This window comes from Netta rufina (assembly GCF_964035555.1).
Source record: "Netta rufina genome assembly, chromosome: 12".
NCBI lineage: Eukaryota > Metazoa > Chordata > Aves > Anseriformes > Anatidae > Netta > Netta rufina.
Window position 1 is genome coordinate 10562758 of NC_140135.1, and position 13901 is coordinate 10576658.

Genomic DNA, 13901 nt, shown 5'->3' on the forward strand with positions numbered 1-13901 from the left:
TAAAATGCAGGTGAAGTGCTCTATTTGAAGGAATGAGGTCTTTGTTGAGCATTCTGTAAAACTGGGCATTTCTTTGGATAAATGGCTTAGATATAATGCATATTAAACTGTCGGTAGGAGTTTGATTCAAAGCCTGTTGAAATAATGCTTTTATATGCAGCTCTGTATTCTGTTAGAAATTTGTTTATCTGTTTAATCCCTTTATCATTCAAGGCTGTGAGGTGCAGAGAGGGCAAGGCAGGTGGAAATCATAGACTTTTCTTTCCATTTCCTCTTTTTTCCTTTCCTACAGTTACTCTTGAATATGTGATTAGGTTCAACAATATTTATCATCAGGTAAAATCTTAAGGACAATTATTTCCACAAGACTTGAAGAACATAGATTAGTGGTTTAGATAAAAGGAAGATACTACTATGGATAGCGGTGATCTCAGCCGTATACACAGTGCTGACCAATCAGTGTGTTCATGTAGGTTGGTCAGCTGACACAGCCTAGTTTGAAGCTATCCACACAGAAGTTGAAGGATACAGATGGAGAATGCAGATGGAGTTTCTATAAGATTAAAGGTTTATGTTTCAATTAATGCCTTCATTTAGTCATGGATCACGTGTTTTAGCTACCTTAAGCCTTGAATATCCCATAGTTTCTTCTGTTCAGGGAACTAGGGAAATTCTGCCTGCAGAATTCTTAGCAGCTAGAAATTCAATGATTTTATATATTCTATATATTTATATATTTATTTTTTTTTCTATATATTTATATATTCTAATCTCCAACCTTACAGTGTTTATCTTTCATCGGATCTAGTATAAAGTATTTTTTTTGTTTGTTTTCAAATCCTCTCCTTCCCCACACCAAAAGCACCTCCTAAAATGCACACTTGAAATAACGATGTACGACTGGAAATGCTGATGCTTTATTTACATATATGATTATTTTCTTGTTTTAAATAAAGAAGATAATATGAAGATTCTAACTGATAGGATCATTCAAAGAGCAAAATGACTGCAATTTAACATAAAAGAAAATGCTTTGGCATTTCTTAAACAAACTGCTATGATATGCAGCAAGTTACATTGACGACTTGTGTTTACACACACTTGTGTTTGTGAATACAGTGATTGTGTCAATAGACAGATAAACAAGTAGTGAAAACATATAATTGAATTTCCATAAAGTAGGGTGCAAAGGCAAATAGGCACTGTGTTTTTCTTCAAAATCTTAAAAAAAAAAAAAAAAAAAAAAAATTAAAAATTGGCATTGCGTTCTTGATGTGCTTATTTTAGACTAAATATTTTTGATACAGTGGTTTTCAAAAAGTTTCAACCAACCTGCAAGCTGCTTGGAAGCACACTGCAGAAATTTAATATTCAAATGTTTGCTTCCTGTGGGTAAAATAGACTATTAATTGAAATGTAAACCTTTTGACAGGTTTTAAGGCAAAAGACTTTTACATTATTCGAGGATAATAGCCCTGAGGAGAAAACCACAACAGTATGTGTCTGAAAATATGCAAGTTACTTAATGTTATAAAATATACTTGAAAACTTAATACTGCAACTGTTTCTGAGGGCTAATTTTTCCTAATAAAAATAAGCCTCTTTCTGTGAATGTTAGTAGAGTGTAAAGCATGATAACGTGAAGGGAATGTGTTGGATTTTACAGCTGTGACATTGCTAACTTTTTTTTAATATTATTTTTTTTACTGAGTAATAACATCCCTGGTTATGAAGTCTTAAGTTTGAGAGAGATCTTTGTGGTGTTTTTTCCTGACCTGCACCTGGAAGTTTTGGCCTTTTGCTTCTTGCCCATAATTATTTCTGCATTATTTGAGAAGCTTTGAACCAGACGATCAGATTCACAAACAGCAATTAAATCAAAAACTTCTGAATGGATGATTTTTATGGCGCTTGGGGATCCCAATTTACAGAGGCAGTAGAACTGTTGTGCCCATGACAGCAACACTTATTCTTGCTGTGAGGGTTCAGTCTGCATTACCAGTTGCCATTGGCTTAGTAGGTTTTAAGCTATCAGAGTACGTTATCCCAACCTTGGTATGTTTATTCTTCAGCTGACTTGTCTGTGCTACATGCATGGACCTGTTTGCCACTAGAAACAATGACCTGTAGTGGGACTTTACTGGAGCAATCCTTAGAAGGGGTCTTTCTTGTTGTAATGCTTTGCTTAGCAAAGGGGAAGAAAGTTTATGTAATCCCTCCTTAGAATCTCTTATTGCTAAAGTATTGTTGGTTATAATTAGCAATGATGGTTTAAAAATAGCTCAGATGGATTAGATAAGTTTGCTTAAGGGGTCTTTCTCCATTTTTCCCCTACTACATATTTAAGAAACCGGTTTCATCATAGATACAACCCTTAGAAAAAAATTTAAAAGTTTTAAAGAGTTCTCAATATAGAACATCTGACAGTAACATTTTTATTTATTTATTTATTTATTTGCCAACCTATCTTTTCAATACTTCTATATAATAAATATCCGTCACTAACATGCTCTTTCTTGCATCTGAAGGGACCATGTTTAAATCCTGAGGGACTGCTGTCAGGATCTTCTTCCTCATATTCTTCTCCCATTCTTTTTCTGAATTTCCTTCAGTACCTCACATGTCTTCCATCCTTATCCCTAAGGATTTTTCTTATATTATATTATGTTATATTTATATGTTATATTTAGCATATCTATATAAATGCCTAATATATGTTCTAACATGTATTCTGTGCATCTTGTACACACTGTGTGAAGTGTACTGCTCAGATGCTGCATTCAGCTTTCATAAAACAAATCATTTCACAGATAATCAAATAAAATAGATGTCAGGGAGGAAAAGGTATGCCATCACAGATGGGAGTGTAAGCATTAAAATGTGAGGAATACTTCTGGACAGGATTTTAGTGCCTTCCGTATGTGGTGGAGAACAGACTGGATTTCTTGTTGGAAGCAGATTGTGAATCTCATTCCATACGTGCAGCCCCCAGGGGGTAAGATGCACGTACCTGTGGGAGGGGAAAATGGATATAAATCTCAAACTGTGGGCAGAGGATTGGGTATCATAGAAAATTTTCTGAACTTAGTTATTATACCTTTTCAAAGACTGTTTTGTTCTTTCTGTTTTGCTTATTTTTTGTTTTAATGAAGATCTCAGGCTAAAGAATGATGAACAGAAATCAGGCTCATGGCTATGCTGGCAGAAGAAAACTGTGTAGAGGGAAAAAAAAAAAAAAAAGGACAATTCAGGCTTCTGGAAACAAGCTTATGTTTCCAACTGTATGAGAACTGGTCTGAGAATTGTGTATGACAAATTCTGCCAAAAATATGCTTAGTCTTTACTCATTTTAAAGATGTGTGCAGCAAATGGAGGGAAAAAAAAAAAAAAAAAAAAAAAGAGGTCACCCAGTAATAAAAAAGATGTACTATACTGAAATTTCTCCTGGAAGAAGAGGAAAAATATGTTATTTTCTTTACCAGTATTTTTAAAATATAGCTTCATGTATATTGATATAGGTGTTTATAAATCACACACAAAAAATAATGTGATAATTCACTTCTAAGTACAAGATATCTGTGAATGCTGGATCTAGTCATAGGTACAATTCATTCTTTTCTATTTTTTGTCAAATACAGAGTGTTCATAAACCTTCTTAGTCACCACTCCACAAGAAATGTTTTAGAGGGAAACTTGTTTTGAAAATGGGGAAATGTTAATTATAAATAAATTCCTATACCATTCTATTTATTAGAAAATGGTTTAAAATAAATCTAATTTGAAATTATTAGCTTATTTCCCCATAAATTGTTTCACTTTCAGAAAGGAGATGTCCTTACCTTAACCTTTTTCAATCCACTGTTTTCTGTTGTCATTGGGCATGCAGATATTGTGAGAAACGCAGTGTTCATAATTTAATACAAAAACACATAGCAATTCATATAACTTTGGTGCAGGCTGTAATGAAGTTCTAATTCTGCAGTTTACCGCAACTTTAAAAACAATAAATATTAACATTTACCTCCTGAACATCAGCTGTCCTCTTAGCAGGCTAAACTATAACTATGCTTTCTAGGAATGTCATTTTCCTTCTGATAGATGGACTTATTTGTTTATTTGAAAAACCTGTCTGTAGTCAAAGCTGAACTTTGGGAGTTAATATGTAACTTCTGGCAACCTCTTGACCTGAATGCTACTTGTGTACCACAAAGTATGAGAGAGAGGAGACCCTGCTAACATAAATCTTACTTAATTTTTCTACAATATTAAAATTTTTCCAAAGACTGTAAGTGGAAAAAAAAAAATTACATCCAGATTCTGCACTGAACAATAGAGTCTTTGTAAACAGCATCCAAAAGTATTTTTACTTTTAAATATACTTTTAAAAGTATATTTAGAGGCAATTATTTTTCAGCTAGAATATCTGTCCAATAAATTGCACTTAACTGGTAGTAGCTGGTGGAGTAAAGCTACTACCATACTTGTATGTATGTTGGGCTAGTGTATGCAAAAGATAAGACCAGCTTTTTTTATATCTGAAAAATTCTTAGGCCCTGGATTAGGATTCTCACAGGTGATGCAGCCTGTCTACATTAAGGTGGACAGATAAATTACAGTAATCTTGACGCTACTTCCATGTAGCCTAAAATGTGGATTAGATCTGAGCTTGAAGGAAAGCCATATGAAGAGGAACAGTGCATCAGACTTAGCATGTGGGAAATGTGGGTTTAGGTCCTGTTTAGGTCCCCGTTCTAGCATACTAAATGCCAGTAAGTAAATCTGTTCCTTCACAGTGTCTCTATTTTCTCATCTGTAAAGTCTGGATTTCTCTTGTGGAGTGCTTTGAGATCCAGAGATGATACCTAGTATTTAGACTGAGGTAACTATTACTAGCCTTAATTAACAGTCCTGGATTGCTTGTCCAAAGAGTAGGAACTAAGTAATATTTGGCCTGTGATTTTTTTATGTCTTGAAAAAACTGTGATCTTTTCCTGCTATTGAAAGAGTAATTGAGGTTAGGACCTAGCTGTCACATACTGCTTGTGATAATTTTCAATATCTGTGTCTGACTTGTAAAATTTTTCTGAAAATGATATGCAGTATATTTAAATGAGGTCCAATCAAAAGCTTCACTTACAACTTATGCTCATTCAGCATGAGAGATACTCATTTCAAAGTCTTTAAATAATATTCATGCCATTAGGAATTGTAAAGGGAATGGACATCCATATTTAAATTGTTGTGTTTTTCTCTGCTATGCCTCTGTGGGAGTGTTGAATGCCACACAAGAGCTATAATTGAGAAATCCCTTGCTCTCTGTGACTCTGATTGCTATTATAATTGGAATAATTTGCATTTTTATGAAGACACCATTCTGTCTTCAGGCATCCATGACAATGTTTTGTGTTTTGAAGATCATTTTGAAATATACACAGAAATTATTTGTTTTTAGTAGAATGGCTCTTAACTTGCAAGCAAATACAAATTATTTGGGGCCAAAGGAAATAAAAAAGTCATAAGAATCTGAAGAAGAAGCTGTTAATAAACAGTATCTCCAGAAATTGACTCAACTGCCTTGTTATGCAAGGACACTTTACTAAAACATGTTCTTACAGACACAGTGAGAAGATTTCTTGTAATCTTACCAATATATAAAATTACTGCTAGGGTTAAACCTCCCAGCAGGTCACTTCATTTTCCCTGCAAATGCCTATCACAGAACTTGTTGTTTTTTTCACTGTGGGAGCCTGAGGATCTGACTATGTGTCCTCCAGTTCATTTGAATGCTTGCTTAGTCTCTGGCATAGTAGAATCAATGAATAAGTGGTACCATATTAAGAAAATTACATTTTAAGAAAGTAGAATGAAAACATGCAGCTGAGGCCCTGGTACCACTTTCACCTACACCACATTAACTGCAAGCAATGTTTTGTTCTGCAGTTAAACTGTGTTGAAGTGGGAGTGACTAAACTTGTAGGAAATTATTGCCTGTAATTAAGAGTTTGAACATAGTTCTCCCTTATCCTGCTAAATGCAACTGTACCTACACGTAAGGAGGAAATGCATGTGTAAATGAAAATTATGTGCCTGTGACTAACACTGAGCATATCTTAATAGGAAGTCTTACTTAAAGAATTTTTCAATTTCATAATTGAATTTACCATCTCTGAAGCCTGTGGAATACCAGAGGCAAAACAATCAATGTAGATCAGCTGCACTTATCTAGCATCTTTAAGCTAATGCTAGAGATCTAAAAAATGTCCAGTTATGCACAATGATCATAGGTTCTCTCCAAGCTGCAACCTGTAACTCAAGCTATTTTAACCATCGGTTGATGGCAGGTTCAGAAATACTCATGTGAAATAATGTTTCATTCATGATCTTAGCAATTTCAGTTGTGCCCCTCTCTTTCTCTACTCAGATGAAGGAAGCAAAGACCTCACCCCTCTAGTAAGACCTCCATTTGTAGTACTCTCTTTCTAAATGAAACATACGTGTCACGATTGAATGTCTTAATCATATTGCTTTGCACAAGGTAACTTGTGAATTAAGTGTATAAATTACAGAGAATTAGTTAAAATTACCTGCAGTGTCCAAATGCTGCTTTCTGATGCTTTTATCCCATTAAATGCCTCTTCCACATTGATTTTAGTTGGACTAATTAGGCAGCATGACACTGCTCAGTGAAGTATGTTGGGATTGGGTCCAGAGATATCTAGCAAAGGAGATTAAAATGCGTCCAATACTGGCATGTTAACATCTATTATATATTCTGCATATATAGGTATTAATACGTTGTTGTATACTTTCTAAAATATACCTACTTGTAATATAGATTTCAGGCAGGGCTCAGAGGGTTGTAATCAGCACTGCAGTCTAGTTGAAGACCTGTAGATGTCCCCCAGGGGTCGGTTCTGGGTCCGGTCTTGTTCAATTTATTCATCAGCAACCTCAATGAAGGGATAGAGCACACCCTCAGCAAGTTTGCTGATGACATAGGATAAGCTAGCCTGCTTATCCTAGAAGAGAAGACTGAGGCAATCTTATCAATGTACATAGATATCTTAAGGAGGGTGTCACAAGAGTCAGGACAGATTCTTTTTGGTGGTGCCCAGCAACAGGATGAGAAGCAATGGGCATGAACTGAAACAGAGGAAGTTCCATCTGAATATGAGGAAAAAACTTATTTTACTGTGAGGGTGACAGAGCACTGGTACAGGCTACCCAGAGAGGTTGTGGAGTCTTCTGAAGATAATCAATATATTATATATTCTATATAATACATATGTGTGTGTATATATATAATATATATTCAATGTATTATGTATTCAATATATTGAGTATCTTCTTCTGAAGATATTCAAGTCTTATTCTGAAGATATTCAAAATGCACCTGGACATGATCCTGTGCAATGTGCTTGTGGTGACCCTGCTAGAGCCAGGGGGTTGGACTAGATGATCTCCAGAGCTTCTTTCCTACCTCAACCATTCTGCTATTCTGTTTGTATTAAATCTCCAGCTAACCTAGGGAAAAAAAAAAAAAAAAAGTAATTAAAAGGCACAAATGTAAGCACATCTTAATATTTTAAGTATTTTAATATTTAAAACAATATTTAAAACATTTTAATGTTTAAAACAAGAATCAATACCTATCATTTATAATAATTTTAAGTTCAGATTGCATTTTAAGAATGGGAACATCAGAAAACATTTTTTAGTTTAGGTTAAAGGTTGTCTTCTGTGTACAGTTTTTAAAAGTTGTACATGTTTTTACAAATCTGACCTTCCTACCTGTTTCAGCTTGGGGTGTTGTTAATGTAATAATAGTCTGCATTACATTATTGATCTGCATTTGAAAACCTTTTCAGATTCAAAACCTTGTGTTTCTTGTGTTATCTTATTTGGGGGGTCTGTAATGCACACATTGCTGAACAGCAATATTCCCTCTAAAACTAAGAATTTTAGGCTGAAGTAGTTGTAGGCTTGTATTTGTTAGTGTTCTTCTAAAAAGAAGCCAATCCTGTGAGTAACTCACATCTACATGACATACTGCAAATAGGAAGTTCATATTTAATGGAGATTATGATGCCATAACAAGTGTTCAGAGATTCATATCAAAGAAAACATGGTGAGATTGTTATAAAACCCCTTAAATCTTAAAATAAGTAAAAATCATTAAAAAAAAATAGTACTGAAGAATTATTTTCTTAAATTCTTTAAAGCTTTCATGAGTTTTCTTCAATGCTTGGCCATAGAATCCAGGTCTTTGAGAAAACAAGCAAATTTCTTAAGAGCCCCACTAACTATCTGACTATGATAAATCCTTGGCTTACAGTTCTCTTTTGGCTGGAAGTGGCAGTGCAGTTTTGAGGTATACTTTCCAACCAGCCCCTTTTACCACATGTTTTCTTTCACATGGTACTTTTGGGATTTCTGAACTATACTCCTTTAGGGGGAAAGTAAATTTGCAACACATTTCATTTATTAACAGTGCCTGTTGGACCATATTACTTGCTAGTATGGACAAAACCAGAGCATTCAAATGCTGGTGTTCTAAGGTAGAAGCTTATATCTTGCTACTAATCATGCGGCAATTTGGTGCTTGCATTGAAACTTAGCCTGCTGAAATCAGGTGCTAATGTTGGAGTGTCCATTCATTCTTTGGCTTCATCAGATTAGACAAACAGCATAATAAACAGCATAAATCAGCAATCAGCAATATTTATTATCCTTAGTTCTCTCACAGAGGCACTCCAAATCAGGCATAATCAAAACCTATGTGTGGATTTAAGGTACAAACCCTTTTCACATGTAAAGGCCCTAAGATAACAAACTTCTGAGCAGCTAGAACCAAGCACATTGGTTCATCCATAGTGGAGAAGTCTTCAAGCACATACTTGACCAAATGGCATATGATTTTTTCCACTAATTTTATTATAACATTTTTCTTCATGCTGTTCATAATTAAAGGTCATCATCTCCATTACGAACCTCTATCTTTGCTGCTTTTTTTTTTTTTTTTTTTTGTCCATAATTGACTGCAGGAAGCTGCAATACAGGATCTTGTCACAATCACTGCTTGCACTGACTTAAAATAAAAGCTAAGGATTTTAGAAACGATTGATCAGTTATACCCTTCTGGCTTAGACTGGTAATAGGAGGGTAGGTGGAATTTCTGAGGGTAGGTGGAAGAGTGTCTTCTCAGAAAATCAAACTTCACTGGGCACCCATTTCAAAATTGTGGCTCTTGCCTAATGAACAGTGTAAGTTTGTCCCTTTTTTGAAATGAAGGGGTGACCAGAAATTTGATGCCAGATGCTCACCACAATATTCTGATACAAAGGAGCATTCACTTTTCAAATGGAGTTTGCTATCATTAGCCTCTTGTCTTCTGGTATTTAAAACCAAGCAAAATGTCTGAGGAAAAGGCTATAATAGAACAGGGGTAGCAGATAATTTTAGTAAGAAATATTACTGTTTCATAGTTATGCTACACATATAAAGATTAAAGACTTCATAAATGAATACTGACACAAACTGCTACAAATGTTATGAAGGTGCAGTCTGGCTATTTTGTTCTTGCAAAACTACTGATTTTACAGTGGCATATTGTGGAGCCTTATAGTGATTTGACAGAATTTCAGTTGGTCCTTCTAGGCCTGTCTTTTACATTCTTTGGCAATGATGTTTGAAACTAATATGCAAAGGATGCAATCTACTGTCTTTTATGATCATGACAAAGCTATAAAATGTCCGTTCTTTTGTAGACCATGACATTTTAAAATGCTTCTGATTTTACTAGCTCTTTTCTGTTATCATGTTTATCCTCCTGTGTCTCAGTAGCACTATAAATGGTGCCATTGTTTTATATGACAGCTCCGAGTCATCACCTTCCTTAAAAGAATTGTATTGGATCTAAGATGAGGTTATTCTTATTCTTCAGAGTCACTGTCAGGGCCAGTTCAACTTTACACCTCTTTGTAAACCCATTCAGTTGCTTTAGTCTCAGAATTTTTTCTAAAATATCTGAGCCATTGTGGAGCATGAATGATCACAACTACTCTCTATAAAGGTAAGAGAGAGGAAGACTGAGTATTGTAAGGAAGATATGGGGAGAGAGGAGGAGGAAGGGAACCTGTACCCTTCTCTCTGCCTGCATCTGAGTCTCTGTGGGTGATCTCAGTGCACTGTCCTGCCATAAAGCTGCTCTGTTGCATGGTATGAAGCACTGCAATAAGGATAGATATACAAAGCAAAAAAGTACCAGTTCATGAGTGCCTTTATTTAGAACAGAACTTTATGCTGTTAATTCAACTAGGCACTAGAGGATGTGTCTGGGTCACCCAGTTCTGGGAGATACGTATGTGTTCAACATTTGGCATGTTTTCCTTAATGTTTGGGGCTTTTTAACAAGGAGCTTGAGTATTTACTGCTTAAGACCTGCTTAAATGTGGGTTTTTTTGTTTGTTTTTTGTTTGTTTGTTTGTTTGTTTTTGAGTTGACACTGAAATAAGAAAGCAATCACAGAGAAACTGTAAATCAAAATACCCGCCTTGTTCAAAGGGAGTCCTTGAGTTCCATGATGAATTATCCCTCACATCTGTGCACCAGGATTCTGACTGCAGGGAAAAGGCTCACAGAGAGGTCATCTGAATAAGGAACACTTGAGAGCAGCAGGACACTGTTCCATGTGCCTGGCAGAAGCAGGATAGCTGGCCAAGAGAGATTGTTGTGTAGCACCTGCAAACGGTTTTATGCCAGATACATTTGGTCATATATGGAGTAGTAGTCCCAGCATGGATCCTAAAAATTACTGGCATTGATCTACATGTATAATTGTTGCAGACAATTGTCATTTGACAATTGTTGCAGTCTCTCTACAAGGTTTCTGAAAACACAAGAGGGGCTCTTTAACTAAATTATATCACTAGTGCTGTGTCCATGGCAGAAAAAGCTCATGTATTTCAGACAAATAATTACAGATTGTCTTAGTATTCTGAATTGAGTTACTAATATTCATATTTAAGGTAATATCATTTTCATTTGTTTGTCTGAGAAATACTATTTTTCGAGTATTAAAGAAAAGTACTCAGAAACTAACCTTTCCATCAGTTCAGTTGTTTGATGCCTCTTCAGCCTCATGGTCAATCATTTGTCATCAGCTTTAGCTATTGTATGCTCTTGAAAAGGGCCTGCAAATTTTATTGCAGTCTGTAGAAATCCTCTTTCTCACAAGTATGACGTCCACGTACTCCAGGAATGTATTGTAGAATACAAAATATCAAGAACAGTAAGTTGCTTTGTTACTTCTGCATTTGAAGTGGTTAATACTCATCATAAAACTGCAGCCATTCATTGGCACATGCGTCACTATCAGAGAAAATATTCACATCGTCTTCTATTTTCATAATCCTAAAGAATTAGAAACAGTGATTCAGTTTTTAATAGTGACACCTGAAAGACTGCTGTAAAACACTGCAGTGAGATACGAAAAATATGAGAAAAAATATAAATATGTATATAGAAATATAAAAAAAATATAAATGTATTATGGACATTTCACAAGCATGATTTACCTCCTGAGAAACCAGGATATCAGCAGTGAATATGAAAATTGACATTTAAATTTGTTTGTCTACAGATAAGGAAGTCCTAGGATTAAATAAAAACTTACCTGTTCTCCCCATCTCATATGAGTCAGCACAACAACAACAAGACCACATTAATTCCTTAGGAACAGGCTGAGTAAAATTTCCTAACAAGATAAGCATGCTTTCCCTTATATCTTTCTAATATATTCAGTTAACTGTTGCAACTAAAAGATAATAAGCCAAAGCTTATCCCAGTGTGTGTTTTCGAACCTTATCCTCCTCATGTAACATAGTGTTCCCTTTAATAGACTCCTTACTGCATTCTTGTTCAGATGAACAAGAACTAGAAAACAAAGGCTAGAAAAAAAAAAAAAAAAAAAAATCTAGAGTAGCTGTAGCATGCCAACAAAAGATGGTCTTTCTTCTTGAAAAAAAAATCATGATGTAGTTGGACTGGCTCTTGTTTTACTCCACCTTAGCTCATGTGCATTTGACTAATGTGACCTTTGATGTGACTGTAAGGAGAAAAGAAGTGAGGAAGATAACTAGAAGGAAAAAGCAAGAATGTAAGGCAGCTCTTCCTGCAGCTTCTTTCATATTTTATTATATTAGGAGAAATGCCCAATCCCTCTATTAAAATTAATGTATGAATCCCAGTCACTAAAATGCTTGCGGTACTTTGAAGTTTGACTTGATTAATATGACTGCAATTTCCATGAAAGCAAAGACTATCATTGGCAGACAAAGCTTGAAAGGAGAAAAAGATGTAGGAGATGCTTTGGGACATTTTTTTCATGTTACCCTTCTAGTCTTTCTAAAAAGAAGCTTTTGGTCACCCCCAAATTACAGGCTTCAGAGAACAAAATTGCTTAATTTCTTGTTAGCTAATCTTTGTCTTGGGCTTTCAAATGATAATAAGGCTTTTCTTATAAATTACCATATTTTGTGTGTATGGTAAGAGCAGAAAGAGAGCATCATGGTGCCTTGATGTGTTTATGCGAATTCTGCAGTGCACCCAATCCTGTCATAGTTTGTATGCCTTTTGTTAAATAAAACTTCAACTTACAGTTCTAATGTAAATGACCAACTCTTAAAAAGCACTAAAGGAAACTTTCAAATTATGCTGATTAACCTACAATGCTTGCTTATTATAATGTTTTGACAATATTGCTTTTTATTTAAACTCTACTGCCAGGCAGTACCTCATGGGGAGTAGGCAGGATGTTTGCTGAATGAAGACAGACATTATAGCATAGCATTACAATATGCTAATAGCTGAACTATCTCCACAGCAGTACAAAAAATAAATTATGACTCAGCCATATCTGCTTCCTTGCTCCTCTTAGCTCTGGGAAATAGTGTAAATTAGCTCCTTATTGTCCTTTGTGGAGTTGATTTTTGACTGTCTTTTGGTAGGCAGCCTGGGATGGCAGGGTTTATTGCTACTATAAGCAAGTGCTTCCTAGCTGACAAAACAACCTCCTTCACTGAAAACAAAGTGAGGCTCTGTTTAATGTAAGTTCCCATGACAAGTAATTTTTTAGAAGGGCTCTTATGTAATTTCCCTTGGTTGTGTTATTAATAGTACCATTTGATTTAGCAAAAAGAAACTTTAACGTTTTTAATCTAAACAGAATAAACCTTCCTTCCATGGTATGTATTTCATAACTGTTCTACCCCCTTAAGATATCATTTAGTGTCATTTACAGGCTGCTGTACAAATCCCCTAAAATAGTAAAGCAGGGGTTAGCTATTTGCTTTTCACTGGTTTTATATAAGGCCTTGTTCAATCCCTAAGTGAAAGATTTGGCCTTCTCCTCTAAGAATAGGAGTTCATAACAACAGTGAATTTTTTAACTTCTAGGTCTCTGAAAAAAGTTCTTCAATAGTTGCCCTGCCACCGTTTCTCTCTCTTTTGCTGTAGGTGTGTAAGCAATGTAGAAGGACATTTGCTAGTTAACCAGATTGCTGCATGAATTGAGTGTAGGTAGTCTAAACCAAAAATATTTAATATCGGTAGCTGATTACTAAGCAGATAGCAGCTTCCATAAACGAGCAGCTCTTGTGCTGTGTGCCTATTTCAACCTAAGTCTCACACCCTGGGAAGATCAGAACACACTCAGTGGCCCAGATCAACTAAACATGTTTCATTTTGAAGAGGTGCCACAGTGTCTCTCTTTTCCCAGCATAACAGAACAGTTGGCAATCTTTCCTGTGACATAAAGAGATCTTTTCAAACCCAATACGCCTACATAAGCTCTTAATGTCTTTTACTTAAAGGAATTATGTTTTGAAAGAGTCTAGGGTGCA